This window comes from Triticum urartu, chromosome 7, assembly GCF_003073215.2.
Source record: "Triticum urartu cultivar G1812 chromosome 7, Tu2.1, whole genome shotgun sequence".
NCBI lineage: Eukaryota > Viridiplantae > Streptophyta > Magnoliopsida > Poales > Poaceae > Triticum > Triticum urartu.
In genome coordinates, this window is record NC_053028.1 from 217346842 (window position 1) to 217366311 (window position 19470).

Below are 19470 nucleotides of genomic sequence, written 5' to 3' on the forward strand. Positions count from 1 at the left end.
CCTTCCCCCTTCCCCTATAAATAGAGGGGTGAGGGGAGGGCTGCATACGAAATTCAAGGCGCAGCCCCTCCCCTCCCCAACACCTCTCCTCCTCCATAAGAGCTTGGTGAAGCCCTGCCGGAGTACTGCAGCTTCATCACCACCACGCCGTCGTGCTGCTGTTGGAGCCCTCTTCCTCAACCTCTCCCTCCTCCTTGCTGGATCAAGGCGCAGGAGACGTCCTCGCTCCGTACGTGTGTTGAACACGGAGGTGCCGTCCGTTCGGCGCTAGGATCTTCGGTGATTTGGATCACGTCGAGTACGACTCCATCAACCCCGTTCTCTTGAACGCTTCCGCTCGTTATCTACAAGGGTATGTAGATGCACTCCTCTCTCCCTCGTTGCTAGATGACTCCATAGATTGATCTTGGTGATGCGTAGAAAATTTTAAAATTCTGCTATGTTCCCCAACAGTATGGCCTTTTCTCCCAAGCGGGAGATAAAGCGGCTTAGAGCCGCCACGCATCCGGTTAACTTTTGTATTTGTTTGAGGTCCTTTGGGATGTCCGGTTGTGACAGAGCTCGGATCTTGGCTGGATTTGCTTCGATTCCTCTACCGGATACAATGAAGCCCAAGAGCTTTCCGGCTGGAGTGCCGAAAACGCATTTTTCCGGGTTGAGCTTGATGTCGTATGTTCGGAGGTTATCAAATGTGAGCCTCAAGTCGTCTACTAGAGATTCAACATGTCTTGTTTTGACGACCACATCATCTACATATGCCTCCACTGTTTTGCCGATCTGGCTTGCCAGACATGTCTGAATCATGCGCTGATATGTTGCGCCGGCATTTTTGAACCCGAAGGGCATCTTGTTGAAGCAGAATGGGCCGTATGGTGTGATAAATGCCGTTGCGGCTTTGTCTGGTTCTGCCATCTTCATTTGATGGTAGCCGGAATATGCGTCGAGGAAACACAACGAATCGTGTCCTGCGGTAGCATCGATAATTTGATCGATGCAGGGGAGGGGGAAGGGGTCCTTTGGGCAGGCCTTGTTAAGGTCTTTAAAATCAACACACAGGCGCCAGGATTTGTCCTTCTTTGGTACCATCACCAGGTTTGCTAGCCAGTCCGGATGTTTCATATCTCTGATGAATCCGGCCTCCAATAGCTTTGCTAGCTCCTCTCCCATGGCCTGTCTCTTAGGTTCGGAAAAACGCCGAAGAGCCTGTTTGACAGGTTTGAATCCTGTTTGGATATTTAAGCTGTGCTCGGCCAGCCCGCGTGGGATTCCTGGCATGTCTGAAGGGTGCCAGGCGAAAATGTCCCAGTTCTCTCGTAGGAACTCTCGCAGTGCGGCATCTACATCAGGGTTTAAATGTGCCCCGATGGAAGCTGTTTTATTGGGGTCCGTTGGATGGACCTGGAACTTGACTATTTCGTCCGCCGGTTTAAAGGAGGTGTACTTGGATCTTTTGTCGAGTACCACGTCGTCTCTATTCACCATGGAGCGCAGCGCAGTCAGTTCCTCAGCCTCTAGGGCTTCGGATAGTGCCTGAAGGGCCAGTGTGGCTGTCTAGTTTTCGGCGTGGAGTGCTATGTCCGGATCACTAGCGAGAGTGATGATCCCGTTGGGCCCGGGCATCTTGAGCTTCATGTACCCGTAATGGGGTATTGCTTGGAAGAGTGTAAATGCTTCCCGCCCTAGCAGAGCGTGATAACCGCTGCTGAACGGAGCCACATGAAACGTGACCTCTTCGGACCTGTAATTATCTGGCGTGCCGAACACCACATCTAGTGTGATTTTTCCTGTACAGCACGCTTCTCGACTAGGGATTATTCTCTAAAGGTTGTGCTGCTTCGCTCAATGCGGTTCCAGCCTATTTCCATTTTTTGAAGGGTTTCCTCATAAATGAGGTTCAATCCGCTGCCGCCGTCCATGAGTACCTTGGTAAGACGAAAGCCGTCCACTATTGGAGTGAGGACCAATGCGGCTGGTGCTCGGGCTGTTCGGAATTTAGGTTCATCACTAGCGCTAAAGGTAATAGCCGTGTCACTCCATGGATTTATTGTTGCTACTTGGTAGACTTCGGCAAGGCTGCGGAGTGTCCTTTTCCGCATATTATTTGATGCGAAAGTCTCGAAGACTGTTAATACCGTATTGGTGTCTCTGGGGTGGCTTTCTTTGGTCTCCGGAATTAGGAGATTTTCGCCAATTTTGGCCACTTGCTGGAGTATACAGCATGCTCTAAGGCTGTGAGTTGGTGTGGCGTCCTTTGTACTATGAATTTTACAAGGTCCATTAAGCCATCATTCCAATACGGTTCCATGCCCTGTAGAGGGTTTTTGCTTTTTGGTTTTTGACTCGGGTGTCTGGCGATGATGTACCCTTTTATTTCGGACTGGGTTTGCATTCAGGGTCGGATTGTCCCAAAATTTTATTTCAGTTTTCCAGGCACTTTCCATCGCGCAGTACTTTCGTACTATGGATGCCAAGTCATTGAAGCGTGTAATATCACGGCGACTTATGGCGTTTAGGATTCCCTTGTCTGTGCAATTATTACAGAAGAATGAAATCATTTCTTCCTCGCGGCAGTCCTTTATCCTGTTCATAACCAGGAGGAATCTGGCCCAGTAATGATGTACTGTTTCTTCGGGCTGTTGCATAATTTGGGATAGATAGCTAATGTTTGGGTGGGTGGGTGGAATTGAATCCGAAGCCTCACCCCATCTGAGGCTCAGAGACCGAGGAATTTTCGAACTCGAAAATTTGGATTCCTGGATGTTGTCCAGTGGATCCAGTCCGTCGCCTGACTCTAAATTCGGGTCTTGAGTGGTATCCTCCCCTCCACGGGTATCCGGCTCGGAGGGATCGGGAATCCGGATGTAACGAGTACTTAAGATAGATGAAGGGTCGGCGCACTGTCTCTCTACCACGACAACGTGATGGGTGACTTGGGGAGAGTTAATCTCTCTCAGATCGGGTTTAGGCCCAATTTGGTCGTAACCCGTAGCGACTCCCGGGGCAGTGAAGCGATCCAAGAGCTCGTTTATGGATGAGAGCTCCATTGGATCTAACTGCTCGGCGAGTTCCGAGCTGACATGAAGATTTTTTTCGATGGCTCGAGAGGTCATCGTCGGCGCAGAAGTTGAACGGGCGGTCATAAGAAAACCACCTAGCCGGAGGGTTTGGCCGACAGCCAAAGCTCCCTTAGCAACGGTGTCGTCTTTAAAGACGGGAAGAGGCATCCTTCCTGATGGCGACGACACAGAGGAACTCTCAATGAAAGCACCAATGTCGGTGTCAGAACCGGCGGATCTCGGGTAGGGGGTCCCGAACTGTGCGTCTAGGCCGGATGGTAACAGGAGGCAAGGGACACGAAGTTTTACCTAGGTTCAGGCCCTCTCGATGGAGGTAAAACCCTACGTCCTGCTTGATTAATATTGATGATATGGGTAGTACAAGAGTAGATCTACCACAAGATCGGAGAGGCTAAACCCTAGAAGCTAGCCTATGGTATGATTGTTGTTGTCTATGTTGTCCTACAGACTAAAACCCTCCGGTTTATATAGACACCGGAGAGGGTTATGGTTACACAATGTCAGTTACAATGGTAGGAGATCTGTATATCCGTATCGCCAAGCTTGCCTTCCACGCCAAGGAAAGTCCCTTCCGGACACGGGACGAAGTCTTCAATCTTGTATCTTCATAGTCCAGGAATCCGGCTATCCGAACACCCCCTAATCCAGGATTCCCTCAGGAGCACAAGCTCGTGTCAGACAACAGGCTTGTCAATAACTATCCCAAGCGCATGTTTGAGCCAAAGAAGGATGGGCAACGCGTGCAAAAGGCTCATACCTGGCAGCAGACTCAGGTGGAATACGAGCCCAACTGGCAACAAAATGTTAACAATACCACCACCCAAGTCAAGAATGTCATGCCCAACCCAGTGCATGAGGAGCGCTAGTGCATCAATGCTTTCTTCAGTTGTGGGCAAACCGGACATTATGCCAGACAGTGTACCAAGAATGGCAAGGCGAATGCTCTATACAAGCCACAAGTCAACTTTATGGAATCATACCCAGACTAGCACCACATCACTGGGTATGTTCATCACCTCTCCGCAGATGAAGCCCAAGAAAACCCTGAAGTCATCATTGGGATATTTCCTGTTAACAACATACCTGCAGTAATTTTATTTGACTCTGGGGCTTCCCACTCTTTTATCTCTCGGAGTTTTGTTGCCCAAAACAAATTTCCTTGTTCACTTTTGGGCAAGAATATGCTGGTAAAAACCCCGGGATCCTTAATCAAGAGCAATCTGGTCTGCCGTAATCTAGAAATCAAGATCAATGAAGTCTGCTTTTCAACTTCTTTGATACTTATTGAGTCTGCTAAACTGGATGTTATCTTGGGTATGAATTGGCTGACTCAATACCAAGTATGCATAAATTGCGCAACCCAAGAGGTCACTTTGACCAGTCAGGAGGGGCAGACTACCAAATTCTATGCTCGCAGAAGCATACCCAAGAAAGAAATGGCCTTCGTCCTTGTGGCTGAATTGGAATTAATTCCTGTGGTCAGTGAGTTTCCTGATGTATTTCCAGAAGAGCTGCCAGGCATGCCACCAGATCGAGAGCTTGAGTTCGCAATAGATCTTGTGCCCAGAACCGCACCGTTATACAAGAAGTATTAATGGATGCCCTCGTCAGAATTAGTGGAGCTAAAGAAATAGCTTGATAAAATGCTCCAGAAAGGATATATCCGTCCCAACTCCTCACCATGGGGGTCACCTGCTATCTCCGTGGACGAAAAGGATGGCAGCCTCCGCATGTGTGTGGATTACCGTCAGCTAAACGATGTCACCATCAAAAATAAATATCCGCTATCAAGGATTGATGACTTGTTTGATCAACTCAGTGGGGCCAAAGTATTCTCCAAGGTTGATTTACTGACTGGATATCAGCTCAAGATTAAAAAGGAGGATATTCCTAAGACCGCCTTTACCACTCGGTATGGTCTTTATGAATATACAGTGATGCCTTTTGGTCTCACCAACGCCCCTGCTTTCTTCATGCATATGATGAACAAGGTATTCATGGACATCCTCGATAAGTTTGTGGTAGTCTTCATCGATGACATACTTATTTACTCAAGGAGTGAAGAAGATCACAAGGAACACCTCCGAGCAATGTTACAACGACTCCGCGACCATCAGCTAAATGCCAAATTTAGTAAATGCGAATTTTGGCTCAAGCAGGTTGGGTTCCTTAGACATGTGCTATCCGCCGAAGGTATAGCAGTGGACCTAAGAAAAGTAAAGGATGTGCTCGATTGGTTGCCACCCACAACCATATCACAAATCTGGTGTTTTCTTGGATTAGCCAGGTATTACCGTCGTTTCATTGAAGGGTTTTCCAAGATTGCTAAACCCATGATGGAGCTGCTCAAAAAGGATAAGAAGTTTGAATGGACTGAGGACTATGAGCAAAGTTTTAATGAGCTAAAAATACGGCTGACGACCGCACCGGTGTTAACTCTTCCAGATATCTACCGCAATTTTGATGTGTACTACGACGCCTCCAGACAAGGACTTGGATGCATACTTATGCAAGATGGCAAGGAACTAGCTTATGCATCGCGATATCTATGACCCCATGAGGGAAATTATCCCACTCATGATCTGGAATTGGCCGCGGTGGTTCATGCTCTAAAAATTTGGAGACACTATCTCATACGGCCTTCAAATTTTTCCTATGTGTGACGTGCACTACTACAACTGTAATGTGAAAAATTGGAAAATTCTAGGGGTCATTTGACCTTTTAAATACATTTAAGTAATTTTCTAACCATTTAATGACCGTAATTCAAATTTGAATTACATCTACATGCAACGCCTGACCAAAACAGTTTGAAAAATCATATATGTGTACTTATGTGCGAGTTAATTCCATGTGCAGTAAATTAGAAAGAATTTTCAAACATATTGGTCTCACGACATGGACACATGCATACGTATGCATGGAGTGACATGGCATTTTAATTCAAAAAATAGAAAAATGATCAGAAACACATGAAACCTTGGTTGATGTAATGTCATGCCACCAAGATGATGTGGTAAAGAAATTGGCATGTTTGATGAACGTTGGACACACACCCCTCACAAACCGGAGCAAATCGCTAGAAGGTTCGTGGTTCCGAGAGGGAACAATGCATGTTTGATGACAAACGGGAGATAGCTTCCTCTTACGGCCTTCAAATTTTTTCCTACGTTTAACGTGCACTAATACAACTGTCATGTGAAAATTTGGTAAATTTCAGGCTTCATTTGACCTTTTAAAGACATTTAAGTGATTTTGTAACCATTTAATGACCGTAATTCAAATTTGAACTACATCTACATGCAATGCCTAACCATAACGGTTTGAAAAATCATATTTTTGTGTACTTGTGCGTGAGTTAATTCAATGTGCAGTAAATTTGAAGGAATTTTCAAACATATTGGTGTCAAGGCATGGGTACATGCATGGAGTGCATGCCATGGCATTTTAATTCCAAAAAATAAAAAAATGATCAGTAAAACATTAAACCTTGCTTGATTTAATGTCATCCACCAAGATGATGTGGTAAAGAAATTGGCATGTTTGACGAAAGTTTGGACACACACCTCTCACAAATCGGAGCAACTCGCTAGAAGGTTCGTGGTTCCGAGAGGGAACAATGCATGTTCGATGACGAACAGGAGATAGCTTCCTCTTACGGTCTTCAAATTTTTTCTACATCTAACGTGCACTACTACAACTATAATGTGAAATTTTGGAAAATTCTAGGGGTCATTTGACCTTTTAAAGACATTTAAGTGATTTTTTAACCATTTGATGATCGTAATTCAAATTTGAACTACATCTACATGCAACACATAACCAAAACGGTTTGAAAAAATCATATCTGTGTACTTGTGTGCGAGTTAATTCCATGTGCAGTAAATTAGAAGGAATTTTCAAACATATTGGTATCACGAGATGGACACATGCATACGTATGCATGGAGTGACATGGCATTTTAATTCAAAAAATAGAAAAATGATCAGAAACATATGAAACCTTGGTTGATGTAATGTCATGCCACCAAGATGATGCGGTAAAGAAATTGGCATGTTTGACGAATGTTTGGACACACGCCCCTCACAAACCTAAGCAACTCGCTAGAAGGTTCGTGGTTCCAAGAGGGAACAATGCATGTTTGATGACGAACGGGAGATAGCGTCCTCTTACGACCTTCAAATTTTTTCCTACGTTTAACGTGCAACTGTCATGTGAAAATTTGGTAAATTTCAGGGGTCATTTGACCTTCTAAATCCATTTAAGTGATTTTCTAACCATTTAATGACCATAATTCAAATTTGAACTACATCTACATGCAACGCCTAACCAAAATGGTTTGAAAAATCATATTTTTGTGTACTTGTGTGCTGATTAATTCCATGTGCAGTAAATTATAAGGAAATTTCAAACATATTGGTGCCAAGGCATGGGCACATGCATGGAGTGCATGCCATGGCATTTTAATTCCAAAAAATTAAAAAATTATCATAAAAACATGAAACCTTGCTTGATTTAGTGTCATGCCACCAAGATGATGTGGTAAAAAAATTGTCCTGTTTGACGAAAGTTTGGACACACACCCCTCACAAACCGGAGCAACCCACTATAAGGTTCGTGGTTCCGAGAGGGAACAATGCTTGTTTGCCGACAGACGGGAGATAGCTTCCTCTTACGGCCTTCAATTTTTTTCTATGTTTAACATGCACTAATACAACTGTCATGTGAAAATTTGGAAATTTCCAAGGGTCATTTGACCTTTTAAAGACATTTAAGTGATTTTCTAACCATTTAATGATCGTAATTCAAATTTAAACTACATCTACATGCAACGCCTAACCAAAACGGTTTGAAAAATCATATTTTTGTGTACTTATGTGCGAGTTAAATAATCATCAGACGATGTAAATATCTGGTGTTCAAAGAAGAAAATGTAAAGATCTGGCAAGACCACCGGCCCCCACACGGTTGGCAGTCTATCTCGCGGCTCGAGGTTTGGTAGGTGAATGGCGGGGATCATTAATCAGACACGGTTTTGCATTGGAAACCGTGAACTATTATGTTCACACACGAATTTTGGCTATTATGTTCACACACGGATTTTGCTGCGGGAATTGTGTGTAATTCAAACTAGAGTACTCATAAATTCCGGCGACCGACGTTTGTACTGTCCCCGCCGATCTATATTCTGTCCGCCAATAAATACTACCTTGCTCATGTCGTCCCGCCTGTATTCTCATCCACATCCTCCCCTCACTCGCCCTCTCTCTCTCTCAAATCTCTGCCATGGCATCGCTGGTCTGCCCACGCGCCGACGAGGAGTCGCCGCCCCCCGAGGACGCTCACTCGATTAGCAGCGACGAGGACCCCTACACGTCGCCTGACGAGGTTGCGCCAGACCCCCCAACTTTGGATTGGTTTCGGGGCCAGTATAATCTTTGTCTATGGAAGTCGCTGCCGCCGGCTGAGAAAGCTAGGCAAGTGGCGTTCAAGAAGGAGATGGCGGAGGAGGAAGCCAGGTACCAGGTGGCCTGTGAAGCCCGTGATGCCGCCTGGAAAAAGGAGGCGGCGGAGCTTTGAGGGCAGGCGCGTCGTCATGCTAAGGAGGTGTACGAAGATGGGTACTTCGTGAGGAAGGTCATAGGCGCTGGGTGCCTCGTCGCTGCATGGAGGTGGGTCGATAAGCTCCAGCGTGCCATCGATGAGGAGCTCTGGTGGGTGCCCAACGAAATGGCAAGATCGGCCGCACGCGTCCACCAGCAAGAGGCAGATCGGTACGTCAAGCGCTGCGAGGCGGAGGAGTCGTAGTACTGCCTCCGCACTGGTAAGACGCCGCACACTAGGGAGCTGCTGGCGAGGGGCTGCTGGAATACTGGCCCAGGAGGGATTATTAGTTTCAGTGTTGATCGTTTTCAATTTTACGCATTGTACCTAGTAGTTAAGTATCGTCACATATATGTGATGATATTATATATATTATGTGATGATCTAATGAACAATTAATGTATATATATATTATGAATTCCATTTTCTATCTGTTTTTGTATACTAATTTGAATCTAGCTGTTATCATCCACATATGCAGAATGGAAAGCGTATATACACACATTGAAACAGAACATATAAAAATGGAAAACAGAGTACACACATTGAAACAGAGCAATACTATGATTTCTGTGAATACATAGCTATCCACGTTGAAACGACTTCTCAAAATAAAACGCGTCCATGAGACCATGACCAGCAGCCCTTGCCTAGGGTAGCTCTTGGCTCTGCGTGAACTCGTACAGGCATTCATCCAAGCGGTCGACACGCTCGCGGCATCTGGGGTGTGATCTCGAGCCCCAAGTTGGCTATTTCATCGAAGATCACCAGCTCGAGGATGCGACAGCCATGTTCCTCTACTACGCCCAGGTGGACACCTGGGCCAAGGAGGTGGTCGAGCCTACGGACCAGCGCGTTGGCATCCAGTGGGCCGTGGACAAGGCGAACGGCGGCACCCATGTGAACGGCGCGGCGGGCGTTCGGTGCAAGTACGGTGCGGCCGACCTCTGGTGCAAGTACGGTGCTGAGGGCCTCTACCCACTCCTGGCGAGGAATGGGGGTACTGTCGGGACGTGTACCCAGCTGCGACGCCGTGTCGACAGCAGGCAAGCGTCGCTTGATCCGCTCTTGCTATGCGGTGCGCCATGATAAGTCTCCAATGTATGCATAATTTTTTATTGTTCCATGCTATTATATTATCTATTTTGGATGTTTAATGGGCTTTATATACCTTTTTATATTGTTTTTGGGACTAACCTATTAACTGAAAGCCCAGTGCAAATTGCTGTTTTTTTGCCCATTTCAGTGTTTCGCAGAAAAGGAATATCAAACGGAATCCAAACGTAATGAAACCTTCGCGAGGATCATCTTTGGAACAAACTCAATCCAGGAGACTTGGAGTGGTCGTCAAGGAAGTAGCGAGGAAGCCATGAGGTAGGAGGGCGTGGCCCACACCCTTATGGGGCCCTCGCAGCTCCACTGACCTACTTCTTTTGCCGATATATACTCTTATACCCTGAAACCTTCGGGGAGAGCCACGAAATACTTTTTTCACTGCCGCAACCTTCTGTACCCGTGAGATCCCATCTTGGGGCCTTTTCCGGCGATCTTCCGAAGAGGGATTCGATCACGGAGGGCTTCTACATCAACACCATAGCCTCTCCGATGATGTGTGAGTAGTTTACCACAGACCTTTGGGTCCATAGTTATTAGCTAGATGGCTTCTTCTCTCTCTTTGGTTCTCAATACAAAGTTCTCCTCGATCTTTTTGGAGATTTATTCGATGTAACTCTTTTTGCGGTGTGTTTGCGGAGATCCGATGAATTGTGGGTCTATGAACTTGATTATCTATGAATATTATTTGATTCTTCTCTGAATTCTTATATGCATGATTTGATATCTTTGCAAGTCTCTTCGAATTATCGGTTTAGTTTGGCCTACTAGATTGATCTTTCTTGCAATGGGAGAAGTGCTTAGCTTTGGGTTCAATCTTGCGGTGCTCGATCCTAGTGATAGAAAGGGAAACGACACGTATTGTATTGTTGCCATCGAGGATAAAAAGATGGGGTTTATATCATATTGCTTGAGTTTATCCCTCTACATAATGTCATCTTGCCTAATGCATTACTCCTTCCTTAGGAACTTAATACTCTAGATGCATGCTGGATAGCGGTCGATGTGTGGATTAATAGTAGTAGATGCAGAATCGTTTCGGTCTACTTGACACAGGCGCTATTCATGATCATTGGCTTAGATTTCATCATAACTATGGGCTTTTCTATCAATTGCTCGGCAGTAATTTGTTCAACCACCGTAATACATGCTATCTTAAGAGAAGCCACTAGTGAAACCTATGGCCCCCGGGTCTACTTTACATCATATAAGTTTCCAATCTACAATTCTAGTTTACTATTTATTTTGCAACCTTTATTTTCAAATCTATACCACAAAAATACCAAAAATATTTATCTTATTATGTTTATCAGATCTCACTTTTGCAAGTGGCCGTGAAGGGATTTACAACCCCTTTATCGCGTTGGTTGCAAGGTTCTTATTTGTTTGTGCAGGTACTAGGTGATTTGTGTGTAGTTTCCTACTGGATTGATACCTTGGTTCTCAAAAACTGAGGGAAATACTTACGCCACTTTGCTGCATCACCCTTTCCTCTTCAAGGGAAAACCAACGGATGCTCAAGAGGTAGCAAGAAGGATTTCGGGCGCCGTTGCCGGGGAGATCTACGCACAAGTCAAGACATACCAAGTACCCATCACAAACTCTTATCCCTCGTATTACATTATTTGCCATTTGCCTCTCGTTTTCCTCTCCCCTCTTCACCTTTGCCGTTTTATTCGCCCTTTTTCTATTCGTCTCTTTTCGCTTGCCTCTTGTTTGCTTGTGTGTTGGATTGACTGTTTGTCATGATGGCTCAAGATAATATGAAATTATGTGACTTTTCCAATACAAACAATAATGATTTTATTAGCACTCCGATTGCTCCTACTACCGATGCTGAATCTTGTGAAATCAATACCGCTTTGTGGAATCTTGTTATGAAAGATCAATTTTCTGGCCTTCCTAGTGAAGATGCCGCTACACATCTAAACAACTTCGTTGATTTGTGTGATATGCAAAGGAAGAAAGTTGTGGATAATGATATTGTTAAATTGTAGCTATTTCCATTTTCGCTTACAGATCTTGCTAAAACTTGGTTCTCTTCTTTGCCTAAAAATAGTATTGATTCATGGAATAAGTGCAAAGATGCTTTTATCTCTAAGTATTTTCCTCCCGCTAAGATCATCTCTCTTAGAAACGAAATTATGAATTTCAAGCAACTTGATCATGAGCATGTTGCACAAGCTTGGGAGAGGATTAAATTAATGATACGTAATTGCCCTACACATGGTTTGAATTTATGGATGATTATACAAAAAAATTATGCTGAATTGAATTTTGCTTCTAGAAATCTTTTAGATTCGGCCTTGGGAGGCACTTTGATGGAAATCACTTTAGGAGAAGCTACTAAAGTCCTAGATAATATTATGGTTAATTATTCTCAATGGCACACCGAAAGATCTACTAGTAAAAATGTTCATGCGATAGAAGAGATTAATGTCTTGAGTGGGAAGATGGATGAACTTATGAAATTGTTTGCTAATAAGAGTGTTTCTTATGATCGTAATGATATGACTTTGTCTACTTTGATTGAGAATAATAATGAATCTATGGATGTGAATTTTGTTGGTAGGAACAGATTGGGTAACAACGCGTATAGAGGAAACTTTAATTCTAGGTCGTTCCCTAGTAATTCCTCTAATAATTATGGTAATTCCTATAACAACTCTTATGGAAATTATAATAAGATGCCCTCTGATTTTGAGACAAGTGTTAAAGAATTTAAGAATTCGCAAAAGAATTTCAGTGCTTTTCTTGAAGAAAAATTGCTTAAGATTGATGAGTTGGCTAGGAACGTGGATATAATTTCTCTTGATGTTGATTCTTTAAAACTTCGAACTATTCCACCCAAGCATGATATCAATTTTCTCTCAAAGCCAAGAGAATTTCCATTGATGAGTGCAAAGAAAGAACCGCTAGGATGCGTGCTAAAAAAGATTGCTTTGTAAAAGCGTGTTCTTCTAGTTTTCATGATAATAATGATGAAGATCCAAAAGTGATTGGTGTGTCTCCTATTAAGTCTTTGTTTTCTAATATGAATCTTGATAAAGATGGAACTGGAGATGATTCAACTTTAGTTATAAGGCGTCCCAATGATTTAGAGTCTTTAGATCTTGATGCAAAAGTGGGATTGAAGAGGTCAAAACTTTCCATAGCAATGAACCCACTATTTTGGACTTCAAGGAATTTAATTATGACAATTTCTCTTTGATAGATTGTATTTCCTTGTTGCAATACGTGTTAAACTCTCCTCATGCTTATGATCAAAACAAAGCTTTTACTAAACATATCGTTGATGCTTTAATGCAATCTTATGAAGAAAAACTTGAATTAGAAGTTTCTATCCCTAGAAAACTTTATGATGAGTGGGAACCTACTATTAAAATTAAGATCAAAAATCAAGAATGTTATGCTTTATGTGTTTTGGGTGCTAGTGTTTCCACGATTCCCAAAACTTTGTGTGTTGTGCTAGGTTTCCGTGAATTTCATGTTTGTTCTTTAAATTTGCATGTTGCGGATTCCACCATTAAGAAACCTATGGGAAGGATTAATGATGTTCTTATTGTTGCAAATAGGAATTATGTGCCCGTAGATTTCATTGTTCTTGATATAGATTGCAACCCTACATGTCCTATTATTCTTGGTAGGACTTTCCTTAGAACGATTGGTGCAATTATTGACATCAAAGAAGGAAATATTATATTTCAATTTCCGTTAAGGAAAGGCATGGAAAACTTTCCTAGAAATAAAATTAAATTACCTTATGAATCTATTATGAGAGCCACTTATGGATTGCATACCAAAGATGACAATACCTAGATATATTCTTGTTTTTATGCCTATCTAGGGGCGTTAAACGATAGCACTTGTTGGGAGGCAACCCAACTTTATTTTCGTTCCTTGCTTTTTGTTGTTGTTTGGTAATAAATAAATAATCTATCCTCTATGATGATTGTGTTTTTTATGTTTTAATTAGTGTTTGTGCCAAGTAAAGCCTTTAGGATCTTCTTGGATGATTGTTGTTTGACTTTGCTGAAAAAAACAGAAAGTATGCACTCACGAGAATAATTTTCATTTTTTACCAGAGAGCGATAAAATACCAATTCCAACTGCAGTAGATTACTATACAAATTACCCTGGTCTTACTAGTATGGTAGAAATTTTCGAGTTACAGAAGTATACGAAACCTACAGATTACTACAGATTGTTCTGTTTTTGACAGATTCTGTTTTTCGTTTGTTGTTTGCTTATTTTGATGAATCTATGGCTAGTATCGGGGGGTATGTCGGGTGGTTGGTGCGACATATGCCAATGGTTGGTTTATCATTGTGGGAGCCAATAAAACATCACCGGTGCCTGGAAACGGGATAAGGCGAAGACATACACACCGGCGGATCTTACCCGGCTTCAGGGCTCTCCATGGAGATAACACCCCTACTGCTGCTCTGCGGGGTCTTCGCATGGTCGCTAGATTGACAAGTAGCTACAAGAGGCTCCTTGAGCTGTTTGGTGAAAGGATGAGGAAGGACAAGGCTAGCCCGCTTCTCCTCTTGATGAGGTGTCTGGAACTATCGAAAGGGCGATCCCTCCGGATGGGCACCGTGGGGGGTTTATATAGGCCTACCCCCTAGGGTTACAATGGTAATCTGGCTGGGCGCGGGCCCCAGCCGTCTGTGTCTATGCTGGCCAGCTTCTCCGCCGGCCAATGGGCCCGCCAACTGGTGGGCCCCGCCGGCTGTCGGCCTTCTGGTCGACAGGCCGGTCCCACCGCTTGGGGGTCTTGTCGGAGGCTGGTTACTGTTGCCTCGCCTCTGGTGACGAGGGCTTTGTCGTGGTAAGCATGGCTACAGTGCTGCCGCCGAGCAGCTTATTGCTGTAGCATTACCTCATCTTATCTCCTTAATGGGGCGCCTTCTTCGAGGGGGTGAACTAGCCGGCTATTGGGAGTCGGCAACACGCCAGGCCGACTGGGGTAGGCCTGGCCGCCTTTAGGTGTCTCCCTGACTGAGGGGGCCCGCCACCCACGGGTCGTACTGACAGCTCGCCATGGGTGACGTCATGGTCAACATGGCAACAGTGCCGCACCGGGCGGGTGATGGCCGCCCCGTACGACGCACTTAATCGACGGTAGGTCGCCTTCTTCTTCGTTTCTTTGCCTACCTCCTGCCATCTGGTTCGTCTTTTGATTTTGTGCTGCTGCTTTCTTCTTTGTGCAGATTACTTTCCTGGCTACTCGGTTGTCGCTACCCAAGCCATCGAGGCCCACCGCGACGCGCGATAGCAGGCAGGGGTCGAGATCGCGCCAGGCGCCGGCCGGGCACTTGAGGAGCAGCTTCTGGCGATTCAAGCCCACCTACAGCCAGCTCACCGCCTGCTCCGCCGGCTTCAGCGCGCTGGGGCGCAAGTGCTGGCCGCCTCTGGCTTGGCGAGGTGATTCCGAGCACCCCAAGTCAGAGTGCCGATTGGCTGGAGGTCGCGGTCGGCCGCTTCGAGGCTTGGAAGGCGTCAGCGGCCCGGTCCGGCGCTAGAGTTCGTCCGAGCTTGGTATCCTAGGCTGAACTTGGACCAGTTGAGCACCTGGCGGCAGGAGGCCGACGAGGAGCTGGAGGAGGTGCGGCCGTCTATCGTCCAGCGTGTCTCAGCGATCGCCGAGTACATCGACACCAGCGCTTTTTCCCCTGAGGTGGATGATGCCGGCGTCGCTCGGCTGGAGGAGTGGTTCGGGCTGAACCCGGCAGAAGGTGAGGACTCGGCGGAGGAGATTGCTTCCAGCGATGAGGGCGAAGGGGAAGAGGGAGAGGATGGTGAAGACGTGCCAGACAGCGAAGCGACCAGCCCGCCTCAGCCTGATCGTGCCTCCAGCAATGAGGCGCACGCAAGCGCGCCGCCTGCAAGAGGTGATGATCATGCCAAGACTCGCCAGCCGGCCACTCCTCCAGCCGGCACTGCCGTCTCCACCGACCTGCCTGACTCGCCCGTCGCTCCCTTGGCCTGATCCGCCGTCCTTGCTTTTCTTGCTCGTTACACTTTTGAACAATGTTTATTAAATTTCCGCAGTTCCACCCACTGGGGGTATGTTTAAACTATGTTGAATGCTCGCCTTTTTAAAGGTCTTTTGTGTAAATATAATCATGCAAGTGTTTGGCTTCCGTTCATGTTTGCTTTCATCTTTTTGGCTTTTTCCTTTGCCGCCTTCCCTTGGCCACCGCCTTCCCAGCCGGACAGCTGCTCTGCATTCTGTGGCTGGAGAAGGACTTGGTTGTTTTGGGAAGACAAGTACTCGAGCTTTCTTAGATTGCAGCAAGGTGAACGGGAAGCCGGACAGCCGGCTGCTCTGGTAGCCGGTTGGCGGGGTCGGGGGGGCGACTCGTGTTATATAAGTTCGTTAGTCCTTAGCCGTTTTTCGTGTGGGCATCCTTTCCTGCCCTTGGCTCTTGCCAGTCGGACAGTCGATTCTTCGAGCTGTGACTTTTGACAAGAGGGGGCTTGGGTGCCGGCACACTACTTGTCTGACTGCAGGCAGAACTTTAGATATAACTCGAGGCGGCGAGTCCCCGGGCCGACTGGTCGAACCCAGTGCCGGATGAAAAAAGTAAATGTAGTAACGTAATTGTAGGCATGATACTCATCTTTCATAGATAAAAGAGGGTAGTCCCCGAGTGCTCCTCGGGGGACCCTTTGACTCGTACTTAGTACAAAAGGTAGCGTGCTACGTACTGCTTTTTAACTGTAAAATCTTCAGAGGAGATTGGCATTCCATGGTCGTTCCGACTCCTTGCCGGAATCATCTCTGTTGCGTGCCTTCGGCTTCTGCGCGTCGATTAGGTAGTAGGAGTCATTGCCTAAAGCTCTGCTGATGACGAAGGGGCCCTCCCAAGGGGCCGAGAGCTTGTGCTGGCCGGCTGTTCGCTGGATCAGCCGGAGCACAAGATCACCCTCTTGGAAGGATCTTGTCTTGACCTTCTGGCTGTGGTAGCGGCGCAGGCCCTGCTGATAGATGGCGGACCGGCTGAGGGCTAACAGTCGGCCTTCTTCCAGCAGGTCGACGCCGTCTTCTCGTGCTTCCTTGGCCTCCACCTTCGTGTACATGGTGACCCGAGGTGAGTCGAACTCGATGTCAGTTGGGATGACAGCCTCGGCACCATATACAAGGAAGAAAGGGGTGAATTCGGTTGACTTGTTTGGGGTAGTGCGCAGACTCCAAAGGACGGCCGGCAGCTCGTCGAGCCAACAGCCGGCCGAACGCTCCAGTGGCACGACCAGTCGGGGCTTGATGCCGGAGAGGATGAGGCCGTTTGCGCGCTCGACCTGGCCGTTTGACTGCGGGTGGGCAACGGACTCTAGGTCCAGCCGGATGACGTGTGTTGCGCAGAAACGTGCCAGTGCTCCCTTTGCAAAATTTGTACCATTGTCGGTGATGATACTGTGCGGTATGCCGTACCGGGTTGTGATATCTGCGATGAACGTCACGGCAGTCGGCCCATTCAGCTTCTTGATCGGCTTTGCTTCAATCCACTTGGTAAATTTATCCAAAGCGATGAGCGGATGTGTCATGCCGCCGCGTGCCGTCTTGAATGGGCCCACCATGTCCAGCCCCCAGACGGCAAAAGGCCAGGTGAGGGGGATGGTCTTGAGCGCAGAAGCCGGCAGGTGTTGCTTGGAACTGAAAACTTGGCATCCTTTGTAGTGTTTGACTAGCTCCTTGGCGTCATCCAAAGCAGTCGGCCAGAAGAATCCATGGCGGAAAGCTTTGGCAACGAGTGATCTTGAGGACGCGTGGTGGCCGCATTCACCTTGGTGGATGTCCTTGAGGATTGCTATGCCCTTTTCTAGCTCGACGCAGCGCTGGAAGACTCCAGTGACACTACGCCTAACAAGCTCTTGGTTTACTATTGTGTATGCTCCGGCTCGGCGTTGGACTTGTCTTGCCGAGATCTCGTCAGTTGGCAACTCTCTGTTTACTAAGAAGTTGAGGATGGGCTGGGCCCATGATGGAGCTGTGACTTCTTCTGCTGTTAAAACTGCTACTGTGACCGGGGTGGGTGGGCTGGGTGGTGAAGAGTTGGAGTCGGCCACCGCCTGTTGTGTCGATGCAGTGCCCGGCTGCCTGCGGTAGCCCCGGGCCGAGTTTCGAAGTTCCCAAGCCGGGTGCGACTATGGAAGTCCCCGGGCCGCCAGTCGAAGTCCCCGAGCCGCCTGCTTGGTTCCCCAAGTCGGATCCGACTGCGTCGGGGTCAGGCGGCACGAAGATGGAATCAGATTCTGGAGATGGCTTTATAGACGGCTTGAGGAGGCGGTGGAGAGAAATGCCGGTTGGTATAGCTTGCCAGGTGGAGCCTATTCGTGCCAGGGCATCTGCTCGCACGTTGTCGGCCCGTGGTACATGAAGGAACTCGCACCCTTCAAAATATCCACTGATTTGCTGAACAAGGAAGCGGTAGCTCACCATGCTCATGTCCTTGGCGTCCCAGTCGCCAGATGACTGCTGGACCACCAAATCCGAGTCGCCATAGCACAGGATCCGGCGGATGCCGAGCTCTTTGGCTAGCCGGAGCCCATGTTTGAGCGCCTCGTACTCGGCCACATTGTTGGAGGCGGCAAAATGAATTTGCAATGTGTACTTGAGCTTGTCGCCCTTGGGAGAGGTGAGGATGATGCCGGCTCCCAAGCCAGTGTGCATCTTGGACCCATCGAAGTGCATCCGCCAATGAGTGGAGTCGGAGGCCGGTGGCAGGTACTGGGTTTCGGCCCAGTCGACGAGGAAGTCGGCCAGTGCTTGGGATTTAATGGCGGTGCGGGGCTGGTAGAAGATCGTGTAAGGAGCCAACTCAATGGCCCATTTTGCCACTCGGCCGGATGCATCCCGACTGCCTATGATTTCGGCCAGCGGGGCAGTACATACGACCGTGATGGGGTGCTCTTGAAAGTAGGGCTTTAGCTTTTTGGCGGCGAAGTACACACCATAGCACATCTTCTGGTAGTGTGGGTAGTTCTGCTTTGAGGCGGATAATACTTCGCTTAAATAATACACCGGCCTATGGACTAGCTGAGCTCGGCCTTCTTCTCGGTGCTGGACCATGATAACTGTGCTGACCACTCGGCTAGTGGCGGCAATGTAAAGGAGCATGGGCTCTTCCTCAGTCGGTGCCGCCAAGACAGGTGGCGTGGTCAGCATCTTCTTTAGCTCGTGGAAAGCTTGGTCCGCTTGGTCATTCCACTCGAAGCGAGTGGACTTCTTCATGAGTCGGTAGAGGGGGAGAGCTTTCTCTCCGAGCCGGCTGATGAAGCGGTTCAGGGAAGCCAAGCATCCAGTGAAGTTCTGGACGTCTCGTAGCTTGGTGGGAATCTCCATTCTCTCTATGGCCTTCATCTTCATTGGGTTGCATTCGATGCCGCTTTCGGAGACCAGGAAGCCTAGAAGCTGGCCGGCTGGTACACCGAACACGCATTTCTCGGGGTTGAGCTTGATCTGAAAACGGCGCAAGTTTTCAAATGTCTCTCTTAGGTCTTCCAGCAAGGTGTCGTGCTTCTCCGTCTTCACCACAATATCGTCTACATATACGTGGGCATTTCTGCCGAGCTGCTTGAGGAGGCATCTCTGCATGCAACGCTGAAAATTGGCACCGGCATTTCTCAAGCCGAATGTCATAGTCAGGTAGCAGAAAGCTCCGAATGG